The sequence below is a fragment of the Haplochromis burtoni genome, unplaced genomic scaffold, assembly GCF_018398535.1.
Source record: "Haplochromis burtoni strain Fernald_Lab_line unplaced genomic scaffold, NCSU_Asbu1 Contig_959, whole genome shotgun sequence".
In the NCBI taxonomy this organism is placed as follows: Eukaryota; Metazoa; Chordata; class Actinopteri; order Cichliformes; family Cichlidae; genus Haplochromis; species Haplochromis burtoni.
Genome location: NW_024583320.1, coordinates 68997 through 82418, shown reverse-complemented (window position 1 = coordinate 82418; position 13422 = coordinate 68997). Strand labels below are relative to the sequence as shown.

The window sequence follows — 13422 nt, the reverse complement described above, 5'->3', positions numbered from 1 at the left end:
CCCGAGCCAGGGGGCCAAACCTACAGCTGGTAGAAGCACTGAGCAAAGGTTGTGCTGGTGCAACCACAATAAGCAGCACCACACTGGCACACAATATCATTCAGATTGTCTACATTCCCATCTAGGCCGTGGTAGTCTAAGGGCTTGAGGAGATGGGACTTGTTTGTTAGTTGTTGAAGAGCTCTCATCTGAAACGCATGTTTCTAACAGCTGACGGGGCTCCCTGACCACATATATCTCATATCTACGGTGGCCCCTAGAGACAAAGCACGTACAAACTCCAAAACACTTGCAAACTCCAAAACACATGCAAATTTCAAAACACATGCAAACTAAAAAACACTTGCAAACTAAAAAACACATGCAAACTCCAAAACACGTACAAACTCCAAAACACTTGCAAAATCCAAAACACTTGCAAACTCCAAAACACGTACAAACTCCAAAACACTTGCAAAATCCAAAACACTTGCAAACAAAAAAACACATGCAAACTAAAACACATAACACTTGCAAATTCCAAAACACTTGCAAAATCCAAAACACTTGCAAACTCAAAAACACATGCAAATTCCAAAACACAACGGAAGTGCTCCAGGACGCTAGGGGCAGTGTTGAGCTCGATTTGCAAAATAAACGGCAAGTTTGTCTGTATGGGACGGTCTAGTCTCCGTCGCGCTTCCCAGGTTGCCTAGCAACCATGATACTAACCGCTGGAAACGTGTCATACAACTTGGTTTGACAGAAATGAGGGAGAACATATTTTGTTCATTTGTTTGTTTCTACAAGAGCTTTGTGTGATTTGATAAGTATCTGAGGCTGAGACCACAGGACAGTAAAACATGATTTTTGGGCTTCATTTCTGTACTGAACAGTTATTTCAAGATTAGTTAGTAAATAAGAATTAGCTGATGTTGTTCATGAGACTAAAGTCATATCACTTTGGTAATGTAAATATAATATGGCCAATATTATAGTTATTATATTAATCATTATTAGCTATTACAGCAGTGAACATGAACTCTGTGTCAAATACTGACCAGTACAGATTCAAGTTGCAGTTATGTCTTATCACCTTAAATCTTCACTCAAAGACAAGTATCTTTGACAGTGCATATATAGGTGTATCATATATCAGAGACAAATGTTGTTCCTTCAGTATGTTGGCATTACTAAATTTGGCTCATTGCTTACATATATTTATAAAAAGAAAATGTACAAGCTGTGATAACTGTTTCTGATAAAATGAAGAGTAGACTGATATATGAAATATTCCTTTATTGGGTGAGAAAATCAGACCATGTCATAACTGCTTTAAGTCATACAGAATAGATATCAGAGCCTTAAACAGGCTGACTTCTGCTAAATGGGTCAAACTGGGCAGAAAGTCTACAAACACATAACATCCTTATAGAATATGATGTAACACTATAGATCAACTTACCTCAGAATATATAAAGCATATAAACAATTACAGCAATATGATGCAACAAACACAGCAGCTACTGATCCAAAATACTCAAAGCTTCATAGAACTGAAACCAACATTTATTTTTAGCTCCATTCTGCTGCTGATACAGACTTTAGGTTTCTGAACATTAAACTTGTTGCTGCCTTTCATAGTGTGTAACTTGAAGGCCCTGAGTACTTTCTCCCACACTGGAAACACTGGGATGATCACATTATTTGAACATTACCTAATAAGACTGATTCAGGACAGACAGTTATGTTAAACTTTCCTAGCAGTCCTTCACAAACAGGGAACAGTCTGTCTATTCTCTCCATCTGTCAGCTGCTGCTGGCTCTTCCTCCTCCTCTTCCTCACACACTGTTGAGTTCGGTGGATCATCAGGGATTTAGTTTGTGTTATTACAAAACAAGAAGAGTTCCCAGATGGTGCAGTGGACACATGTGTGACTGCTGTGATTAAAGCATCTTTCTTTCAGCTTAACGAGTGAACCGTCAGCTCGTTCAAACACACGTTAAAGTCCGTTTGGCTCGACACCACCGAACAGAGGCAGCAATATAACATAGCTAACATTAACAGTGCAGTGAATCCTGCTTGTGCCGTGATGTTCAGGACTGCAAACCGAGCAGCATCACTGACTTTCAGCTTGTTGTGTTTGTGGATATATGACTGACTTTAATTATCCACAAAATCATCACAATCTCTGTAAGATTAAGGTCGACTATATATATATTTTTAAAGTAAAGGCTTTAAAACCAAGTTAATTCTGAAAGTACAGACATCGCTAATGTCACATAACTTTCCCGACATGTGGCCAACAATAATGGTTTAATGTTCTTCATTAAAAAAATATTTGCGCATAAATAAGTGACATAATATTCAGTACTTACTTCTGAAAGTTTACTCTTCCTCCGCTCCGCTTCCACCGTTTTTTTTCGGCAAAATTATCCACACCACCACCGCACTATGAAGTCTGGGATATGTTGGGCCATGAAGGCTACACCGACCCATCCTTAAAATTCAGGGAAATTAAGGACGCATTTCAGGGCCGCATTTCGGGCAGCCTTTGAATTGGGAAAGCCTTCTCTTGTCGCTGTGAGGTAATCGGCCTTAAAATGCGGCCTTTAAGGCTGCAAACCCCAAATCCGGTCATTGGTACTTCCTGGCTTGTGTAGTTACTAGGTAACAAAAGCTCAACACTGCCCCTAGCGTCCTGGAGCACTTCCGTTGTGTTTTTGAATTTGCATGTGTTTTTGAGTTTGCAAGTGTTTTTGAGTTTGCAAGTGTTTTGGAGTTTGCATGTGTTTTTTAGTTTGCAAGTGTTTTTTAGTTTGCAAGTGTTTTGGATTTTGCAAGTGTTTTGGAGTTTGTACGTGTTTTGGAGTTTGCATGTGTTTTTAGTTTGCAAGTATTTTTAGTTTGCAAGTGTTTTTTAGTTTGCATGTGTTTTGGAGTTTGCATGTGTTTTGGAGTTTGCAAGTGTTTTGGAGTTTGTACGTGCTTTGTCTCTAGGGGCCACCGTAGATATCTACCTTCAAAGTGACAACTGTGCTCTACTGAGAGACGCACACGAGACAACCTAGTACTATTTTATTATCAGGCGCTTAAAGATTCAAGTCACATATCTGTGGACTTAAATCTCGCTGAACACAGAGCAGTGAAGTACAACTCATAATTCAAAGCACATATTAGACACATGGAAACAGGAAGTACTTGTGATTGGCTGTTGATGAGGAGATGCCGTGTCCTTTGTGAGAAAACTCCGCCTACTCTGCAGTTGTTCCCAGACACGTTTTATTTCCACGCTGATGTCAGCTTTAACTGACACAGTAAAATCCCAACTGGGATGTTGGTGACGAACACATGACAAACTGATGGGAGCCACTTGAGGCCAGGGACGTCCCATCAGTTGGTAGGACTGAAGACGCCTTTCAGATGAGACGTGAATGACTTTAGGAACCTAGATAGGTGGTTCAGATCTGCATGTTCTTACTCTCAAATACCTCGAGACAGGAGGCAAATTCACAGAACCCAAAAAAGACGGTCCTGGTGTCAAACTGGACTTCTTTAACTTAAAACTAGTGAAAATGACCAAGTCTTAGCTGGAGACTAAAACGCTCATCACCACTGAAATGTGATGACATTTGCTTCCTGTGCAGGTCTGGGATCTGTAGTGAAATTACAGAATGAACAGCTGAGTGTTGGAAGCCATGCAGAATGCACCTCAACACAGAGTCATCATTTTCTAACATAGCAGTACCCAGAGTTTAACTACTAATCCTGTTCTCTTCTTTTAAAAAGTTACTTAGGAGTTGGATTAGTTTGCTTACTGTAATACACTAATCATATATATTTCAAACAGGTTTGAAATCCTCCCGACCAAGCGATTGATGATCGGGAGCTGGTCGTGAGGTGTTAATCGCGTCTCGTTATGCACTGCGGTCAAGTGAGCCCTCACTTACGAAGTCACAGTCAAGCTAGCCGCACCGCCAGCCACACCGAAAATGTGGTTGCACTACTCTTACGTATATTACGGTATGGGTGAAGCCCGGCTTAGAAACGCAGTCTATTGTGTCCTGACACTATTTTACTTCACAATCCACTCCCAGTTTTAGTGTATCTCCACTTTTCCCCCTGTGATCCACAGCCAAAATTACTGTATGATTCAGAGAAAATTAACAATAAAATTTACCCAACTTACTCTACTGTACTTTTAATCTCCTCATCTTTAACCTCAGATTACAGGAAAACTGTAAGAGGTGACACAGATATTTCACTGGATTATGACTCTGGGTGACCCCCACTCTGCACCCTGTCATCCACAGCAAAAATTACTGTACGGTTTTTGAGAAAATTGATAGTAAATCTTCCCATTTTGCTTTACTGTACTCTACATATTGACATCTTTGAGCTCAGATTACAGGAAAACTGTAAGAGGTGACGCAGATATTTCACTGGATTCTGACTCTAGGTTGTCGCCACTCTGCACCCTGTCATCCACAGCCAAAATTACTGTACGGTTTTTGAGAAAATTGATAGTAAACTTTGCACAATTTACTACTGTACTCTATATATTCCTCATCTTTGACCTCAGATTACAGGAAAACTGTAAGAGGTGACGCAGATATTTCACTGGATTATGACTCTGGGTGACCGCCACTCTGCACCCTGTCATCCACAGCCAATATTACTGTACGGTTTTTGAGAAAATTGATAGTAAATCTTCCCATTTACTTACTGTACTCTAATATTCTCTTCTTTGAGCTCAGATTACAGGAAAACTGTAAGAGGTGACGCAGATATTTCACTGGATTCTGAATCTAGGTATCTCCACTCTGCACCCTGTCATCCACAGCAAAAATTACTGTACGGTTTTTGAGAAAATTGATAGTAAACTTTGCACAATTTACTCTACTGTACTCTATATATTCTCATCTTTGAGCTCAGATTACAGGAAAACTATAAGAGGTGACGCAGATACTTCACTGGATTATGACTCTGGGTGACCCCCACTCTGCACCCTGTCATCCACAGCCAAATATACTGTACGGTTTCTGAGATTGCTGTGTTGACAGAGTATGACAAAGGCTAAGAAAATATACTGCCTAAAATAATATCAAATTTATACAACAAATTACAAAATTGCCACATCTGCTGTTATTGCCATGTGTTAGAGCATTTTTTAGTCATAGAAAATACATATCATTGAAATATCATCAGTAAAAGAAATACTCCCACTATGTAAGACATGTTTTTAAATTCAGTTAATAAATATTGTATCAAGTCTGTACAGATGTTTAAAGGCATAATGCAAAGCATGTTTGTTTCTTATTGCTTACAAATGTGTTTGCCTTTAACATAATTTACATTTCATTTATACAGTTTCACAGACGAAACAATAAAATAGGTTTCCTGAACTGTTCTTCATGGCCCAAATTTTGAATCCTTTTGAGGGTGATGCATTATCCAAGAAAGTGGGAAATTTGTTCATTGATCTCTGACCCTCGCTGACTATGACGCCTCCTAATTCTGCTTCCAGCCTTGCTGATTAATTTGTTCTTCCTTTTGGCATCCCTGTCACTGATGCTGTCACCAGTTGTACACAACATCTCTGTTTGTCCACCAGTCTAATCTGTAATTCAGGTGAACCCAGAATTACATGTATCTTTGTAATGTTTCAAAAAATATACACTATATGTTGATGGGCATTGTCACACTTTTCTTTCCTTTATAAGTAAGAATCTCTATGGTTTTAATGACAATTCATATACAGATTGTGGAGGACATTTAATTCAACACTCAAAAAAGTTCCTCATCAGCAGACTGTAGTACAATTTCAGCCCACCGTTAATAAACCCATCCAATGCAGGGTTATCAGAGAAATTATGCAAATGTTATGTTTGTATGTACTGGTAATCTATTTATCATTTATCATGATTCCTGCTCTGATGATTACTTTCTTCTACTTCTGTAATTTTAATAGATAAAGGATGTTGAACATTAAGCTCCAAACAGGATGAATGAGGAAGACCACAGAGGAGAATCGTGGATGTAGTAAAAGAATACATGCAGATGTTTTTTTTTCATGGTGGAGGAGCAACTTCTGATACTATCTTAAAGAAAAAACACATCAAATTGAAGAGTAAAAATAATGACAACAATATGTCTACATTTTTTTTATTAATTCCTTAAAGTAAATGCAGTCTTGTCATGGTCAGAGTTGCCCACTCATATTTAACTAATTCAAATACAATTACTGCATATGGAAGATTTTACTATCAATTTTCTCAAAAACCGTACAGTAATTTTTGCTGTGGATCACAGGGTGAAGAGTGGCGACAGCCTAGAGTCAGAATCCAGTGAAATATCTGCGTCACCTCTTACAGTTTTCCTGTAATCTGAGCTCAAAGATGAGAATATATAGAGTATAGTACAGTAAATTGTGCAAAGTTTACTATCAATTTTCTCAAAAACCGTACAGTAATTTTGGCTGTGGATCACAGGGTGAAGAGTGGCGACAGCCTAGAGTCAGAATCCAGTGAAATATCTGCGTCACCTCTTACAGTTTTCCTGTAATCTGAGCTCAAAGATGTCAATATGTAGAGTACAGTAAAGCAAAATGGGAAGATTTTACTATCAATTTTCTCAAAAACCGTACAGTAATATTGGCTGTGGATGACAGGGTGCAGAGTGGGGGTCACCCAGAGTCATAATCCAGTGAAATATCTGCGTCACCTCTTACAGGTTTCCTGTAATCTGAGGTCACAGATGAGGACATTAAAAGTACAGTGGAGTAAATTGTGCAAAGTTTACTATCAATTTTCTCAAAAACCGTACAGTAATTTTTGCTGTGGATGACAGGGGGAAAAGTGGAGATAAACCAAAACTGGGAGTGGATTGTGAAGTAATGTAGTGTCAGGACAGAAAACACTTCGTTTCTAAGCCAGTCGGCACCGATAACCTATTGAAAAAATATCGAACCGTGACACCAAAGTATTGAACCGAACCGTGAATTTTGTGTATTGTTGCACCCCTAATGTGTCATATGGTGAAAGGTCAAGTTTGGCATGCTGCTACAACCACACCCTTACATGAAAACTCAAAAGCTTCACAATATAATGTCAACATCGTCTTAAGACTGTATTCACCAAAGATCATGATGATCTGATTAACAAAGTATTAGGCCTAAATATACTGTTATTAGTAATATTAGACTAGGAGATATTCCAGACAGTAAGAGATCTTGAAGTGTGAGAGAAACAAGGATCTGGTATCCACGTGGCCAGACTCAGTTATAAACAGAGGGTCTGAATGTGAGGTGTGGTGAGATTTTACTTTGTTTGAGAAAGAAGACGAGGCAGTCTTCGGAGACTGGGTAAAGGTCACTTATGCAGGGATAAAGATCTGAACTGAATTTGGTCGTTGTTGAGGTAAACTCTGAACAGCACATGAATCCAGGTAGCAGTGAGCATATCTGTAACGGAGCATGAAAATAACAGAAAGATCCGAAGTTAGAGGTAGACAGCATGAGGTCGAAGATGGATGGGAAGAGAAGTTTAAAGTTTAAAGAAGTTTAAAGTGGTAGTGAAATTAATAAAAATTTATTTCAGTCCAGGAGCAAGGCTGTTGATAATAACTTCTTGGAAAAGGCTCATGAGCTCTGCAATGCTGGGGTTTAGATCTCGAATGTTGTGGCCAAAAATCTAGGTACTTGCATCGGGACTGCCTCTGCATGAGGGCCGAGGCTCTGAACGACGAGACAGAGAGACAGCGGTGGAATGATAACGGATCTGTTCTGAGTAAGAACTGGTGGCGGACAGCTTCATGATGGAAGGGGAATTTCTTTGGCCTTTGTTAATTGGTCTACGGTGGCAAGGTTGTCTCAGTGGATGGGAATGGATCTTTTTGACCATTCATGGCTCCATAAAAAACCCGCACTGAATACTAGGTGCATTTTATAATAATCCCCAAATCTGGCAGAAGGAGCAGCATGTGTGTAGAGCTGAATATCCTCAAGGTAGGACAGCTGAACATGATAAAAGAAAGTGATTCCATTCCAGTTGGTGAGCAGATTGCCATATTTGCCTATTTGCACTACTATTTGCCTATTTGCACTACTCTGCCTGGTTTGCACTCAATGTCATTTACCCTTATATTGTATAGCTTTCTTGTTATATGTAAAATTGTATTATATTATTTAATTTTTACTTTAAAATATTTTACTTGCATTTTTAATCACTCTTATATTTAAATGTTCTTTTTCTATTTTATCTAGGGATTGAGAGTAACGAAGTTTCTATTCTCTGTATGTCCTGTACATGTGGCAGAATTGACAATAAAGTTGACTTTGACTTTGAGAAGTTACCAGACTTGCCGTTCAGTTTCAGAAGATCTGTCCAGAGTGACTGTGTCAAAGAGAGATGGTTAAAAGCGCAGCTTGTGGATTTTTGCACAGGGCAAAGTTTAGGTGTCCTAACAGGTGAGCAGCTGCTATTTAGAAAGACAGGAAACAAGGACGTTTTGAAAAAGGAGATTAATTTGATTTAGTTTTTTTAAATGGGTAAAGAAGCCTGGAACTGGATGATAACCCGTGAGTTGGAGGTGACGTGGAGGAGATATAATCAGGAAAACTTTACAAAGATGGACCAAATATTGCAGTTTATGGTTGTTGGAGAGAATCCAACATAGGCAATCATTCAAGTCTATATATTCTCAATGACGCCTTATACAACTTTTTTGTTCTAGACAGGCGTCCTATATCATCGTCCTGAGCGCATTAACTCAAAGTCAGAGTAAAGAGGGTGTTCACCGTCAGCAACAATAAACCGGACCTTCCTTAAACAGCCTGATGATACAGTTTATCCAATGAAGTTTGTTGCTGATTAATATTTTTCCAGCAGTTCTGACGATCCTGTTCAGTTTGTTCTTAATTGCCCGATACGTAAAGCTATTAACGACTTCTGGTGACTGACTTTAAAATAGAGCACTTTAAAGGAATTTAGTTACCCAAAGTGCTTTCCAGTTAGAAGACGGCGACAATAAAATACACAAACACATATCAAATAAAGAAGACAAAAAATACAAAACAGAAAAATAAAAACACAAAATGTACAATACATAAACATAAGTCTTAAAAGGGTACAAAAGATTAAAATTGATGAAAAAACTGACTAAAACTACCTGGACGCTAACAGTAGTACTCACATTGAAATCCAAAGGCTTTTTTTTTAACCTCCTATGACCTGGCGTCCACATATGTGGGCATCACATTTTGGGACATCTAGACCAAAATACTTAATTTTTCTCTACAAGGGCCTGATATCCACTCACGAGGACATTATACTGCCACTGTGCTATCAAAATTTGAAACAAATGTCCTCATATGTGGATCTCATTTTTCTCAAAAACAAAAATTAGGTAAAAAAAAAAAAAAGAATTGGTAATTCTTTGTTTTTACATTCTTTAGGTCCCAATCAACCCAAATAGCAAAGAAAAATTAAAAATGCATGCCATGAAAGAGTTTGGGTCTTTGGAGGTTAAACATGATTTAAAAACTGCAACTGCTGGGGCCAATCTAACAGGAACAACCCATTCCACAATCTGGGGACCAACAGTAAACTCTCAATCCACCCAGTGCTTCAGTCTCCACACAGGGACAGCAAGTATAATGAAGCACAAACATAATGAGGTACATTTAAAGTTTGCTGAACAACATTTAGACAAGCCTGGGAAACACTGGGAGAGTAGAGTCTGGTCACATGAGACCAAAACTGACCTCTGGATGCCAGAATACACCCCATGTTTGGAGGTGAACGGCACTGCACCCCCAAAACACCAAATGGTGTGGGGCTGTTTTTCAGCATACAGCACTGTGATTCAGATAATTGAAGGAAGGATGAGTGGAAAAATGTCCTGAGAGTCTTGATAAAAACCTGCTGCCACCTACCAGGATGATGAAGATGAAACGAGGGGACAGTGATGCCAAACACAGCCAACAAACTCTGTTAGTTTCAGAGAGACAAACCAAAGCTGCTAGAATGACCCGGAACCTTCTGGACTGTGTGGAAGCACGGGTAAAATCACACCTGTCACTGTGACTAGTTTCTGCATACAGCAGGCATATTGAAGCCAACAAACGCTTTTGTACGACGTATTGAATCCATTTCAGTAAACATGTTCGATACTGGTTCCCTCTGTCATTTCTCATCATTGCACATCATTTATGGACATCTATGGTTTGATTTTTTTTTTCTTTTTAACATGTGGGGATTGGATGGGTTGTTGACAACATCTATTGAAAATTTAATGTCAATAGCACTTTTATAAGTATAAAAATTGGTGATGTGTTCAATACTAATTTTACCCACTGTATATTACAGATATGTATTGCTGTCTGATACGGTTCATCCAAGAAATATATGCTGTAGTTTAACTGAGTGAAACCCATGCATCCCATTATTGTGTTCCTTAGCACCCATACAGTTTACGGATGCAACTTGCTGACCAAGTTTAAAACTTAATAAATATGAGAAGATGGGATGGCCCAGACAGTATAAAAGAGGGATATGCAGCTTCTAGGCATGAAGAGTGAAGCCAACACACACGTGTCTTAAACTCACATTCTCTTTAGAAACCGCTCTCTGGTTGTATAGATGTCCATGGGAAAATGTCTCTCAGCCCTCTGTATCTATGACCTTTAGTAAACATTTTCCTGTTGAGTTTGTGGGTCCAGCTTGGGGTCATATTCCACAGAGCATTGAGTCCCTTTTTGTGAATGAGAGTAATTTTCTTATTATGACCATCTTTTATTTATAGTCAGAGGATCTGACTCAAAAAATAAATGCTCTGTATGGACCACAGCTGTTACTGAGAAACTACTGCATACTGTAAAATGCTCTAATTAAGTTTCCGTTAGTTACCTGTAGTTAGCCTAGTAAATGAACAAAGTTCAGACAAAAATAAAATTTTGAGATCTACTCTTGCAGCAAACCATCTGTTTGAATTAGACAGTAGTTCAAGAAGCTGATGTTTTTAGCCACACTGTGATAAACAAGCAGGAAAGCTGAATGGGGGAAGCGGCAGAACAGCCCAAACACTGAACCACCGAAGACAAAAGACGCTTTTTCTTTTGGCTTCAAACATAAAGCACACATCATACAGGGCATGTTTGAACGTATATGACACCAGTTATTGCGGGAGAGCTTCAACAGCTAGTGTTACATCTGCTTTGATCATAAGCAACATTTAAGTCACTTCACTGCTGTCTGTTTGCCGTCTAATGTGAACAGTGTTGAGCAGTTTTATGGCTCTTTACAGTCCAACGCGGATACGTCGAGGGGAACCGTGACTTCCCCGGACTGGGGAAGACTTATCTTCCCATCCGCCTGTACGGGGAAGCTCGACTTTCAGTCAGAGAGCGCATTGCCATGTTACTAATAAACCGACTTGGAGGATGGCATCAATTACGAACTTGATACGAAAACTGGTGATAAAACCGTGAATTACCAAGACGCCCTTCATAACGTCTGAACAGACACAGAATTGATCGGAATGAAGTGAACGGCGACGACCCGAGTTATTTACCTTAACGGGCCAGCTGTCCGTTAGCGGGAAAACCGGGAGATGAAGCAGGAGAATTGAGCAAACCGGGAGAGTTACGATTCCTTTAGCGAACATAGTCCATTCATGTCAGGGACCTACAACACTTCCCCTCCCTCCTCGTTACCTCCGGACCCTCCTCGCTCCTCTCCTTGTGCCCCACTTCGACCCCCCCCCCCCCCCCCCCCCCCCCCTTTGAAGTAGCTACGCCTTCTGCTCTCACTTGCACGCACGCATGTGCACACTCATCTGCTTGCCCGAATAGCACAACTCTTGACCGCTACATGACATGAAGGCAGGGGCGTTTCCATGAAATATAAGTCGGGGTGGCACAGGGAACCTAAAAAGCGAGGAAATGCAGATATCTGGTTTGGAATAATACAGTGTAACAATGTATCCAGAGGACCGTGGATGCACTATTCTGGGTTTTCTGTAAATTAAGCAGATAATTACCTTTTCTCTTTGACAGCTCTTCTCTCAGTTACAGCTGCTTTGGTGTTAATGAAATTAACAGGCGCACTACAGGGACAACCCCCAAAACAGGAGTGTGGGGGGCCATTGACAGTTTTTCCCTTCTCATCTTTTCTGACTGTTTTGTCACTAGTTATCCATTTGGTTATGGTCATTGTTGCTACTGGCTGCATTAGGTGAGCCTCCAGAGGTTGCAAAAATAGTCCGACTCTGCCTGGATGGCGCATCAATATGTGCCGCTGACACAAGGCTTGTCTCTCATCACAGTCAAGAGCATAGGAGAAAATCCAGGAGACAGCCAGTTACTCCAGGAGAGCTGAACAGGGCAGTCAAAGGCTACGTTCACACTGCAGGCGAAAGCGCATCAAATCCGACTTCTTTGACCCTATGCGACCCATATCCGATCATGGTGTGACAGTGTGAACGGCACAAATCCGATATTTTCAAATCCAACCTGGGTCACTTTCGTATGTGGTACCGAATCCGATACATATCTGATGTTCTAGAAAGCATCTGCTGTTTGATGGTCTTGTCGCATTAAATCCGTCTTTTATGTCACTGACACGAGACAAAACGCCAATTATCTCCGCCGGAGAAGCGCCCGATAAGACATCGTGAACGCTTCCTGGCCATCCAGTGTAGATGTTAGTGAAACTGTTTGGAAGACAACGTTGGAGAAACGTGAACATTTTATTTGTACTGTATAATCTGCGGATTCTGACAGAAATCTGCAGCTATCCTTTGAAGCACCACTCCTCTAAGACAGCAATCAGGATCATTATTAGGCCAAATGTAATGTCCGTCAGTCAAACAATACTGTTTGCTCTGGGTCCAAACAGAGCGCGTTCTGTGTGATGCCTTCTTTTGCACATGCAGCCGCTTTGAAGGTTCACACTAGAGCGCGTTTGCTGTCACTTTTTATTTGTCGTGTGAACAAGCAGACAAAAAAATTGGATTTGATCAAACAATTGGAATTGAGCATTAAGACCTGCAGTGTGAACGTAGCCAAAGGTCCTTACCTCATCAGCAGGACCTTCCTGCTTCCTTGTGCAAGGAGAAACAGAACCAGCACTCCCAGTCCTACAAAATTACCTCCAGCAGGCACTGGCATGAATGTCTCTGACCAAACAATGTGGCAGACATAGAAGGGTCTGCAGAAGCTGTGGAGAACAACATGCTGCCTGTAATATCATTCAGAATGACTGGTTTGATGGTGGGTCGGTGATGCTCTGGGGAGGCCATGGAGAGACGCAGAGCTCTACAGGCTAGCACGCTGACTGCTATTAGCTATTGTGATCTCTACTTTCAAGATTAGGCTTCAAACTTTCCTTTTTGCTAAAGCATATAGTTAGGGCTGGACCAGGTGACCCTGAATCCTCCCTTAG

The 13422-nt window shown here is 40.3% G+C and overlaps 1 protein-coding gene across 1 annotated transcript in view; it reads right to left on the bottom strand.

The window, feature by feature from the left end:
• The window catches only part of LOC102290414, a 27086-nt gene extending 24681 nt beyond the window's left edge, over nt 1-2405 (bottom strand). The window contains exon 1 of the mRNA XM_042216200.1: nt 2359-2405. The gene's annotated coding sequence lies outside the window, so the exon portion shown is untranslated. The remainder of the gene's footprint in view (nt 1-2358) is intronic.
• Between the last annotated feature and the right edge of the window lie 11017 nt (nt 2406-13422).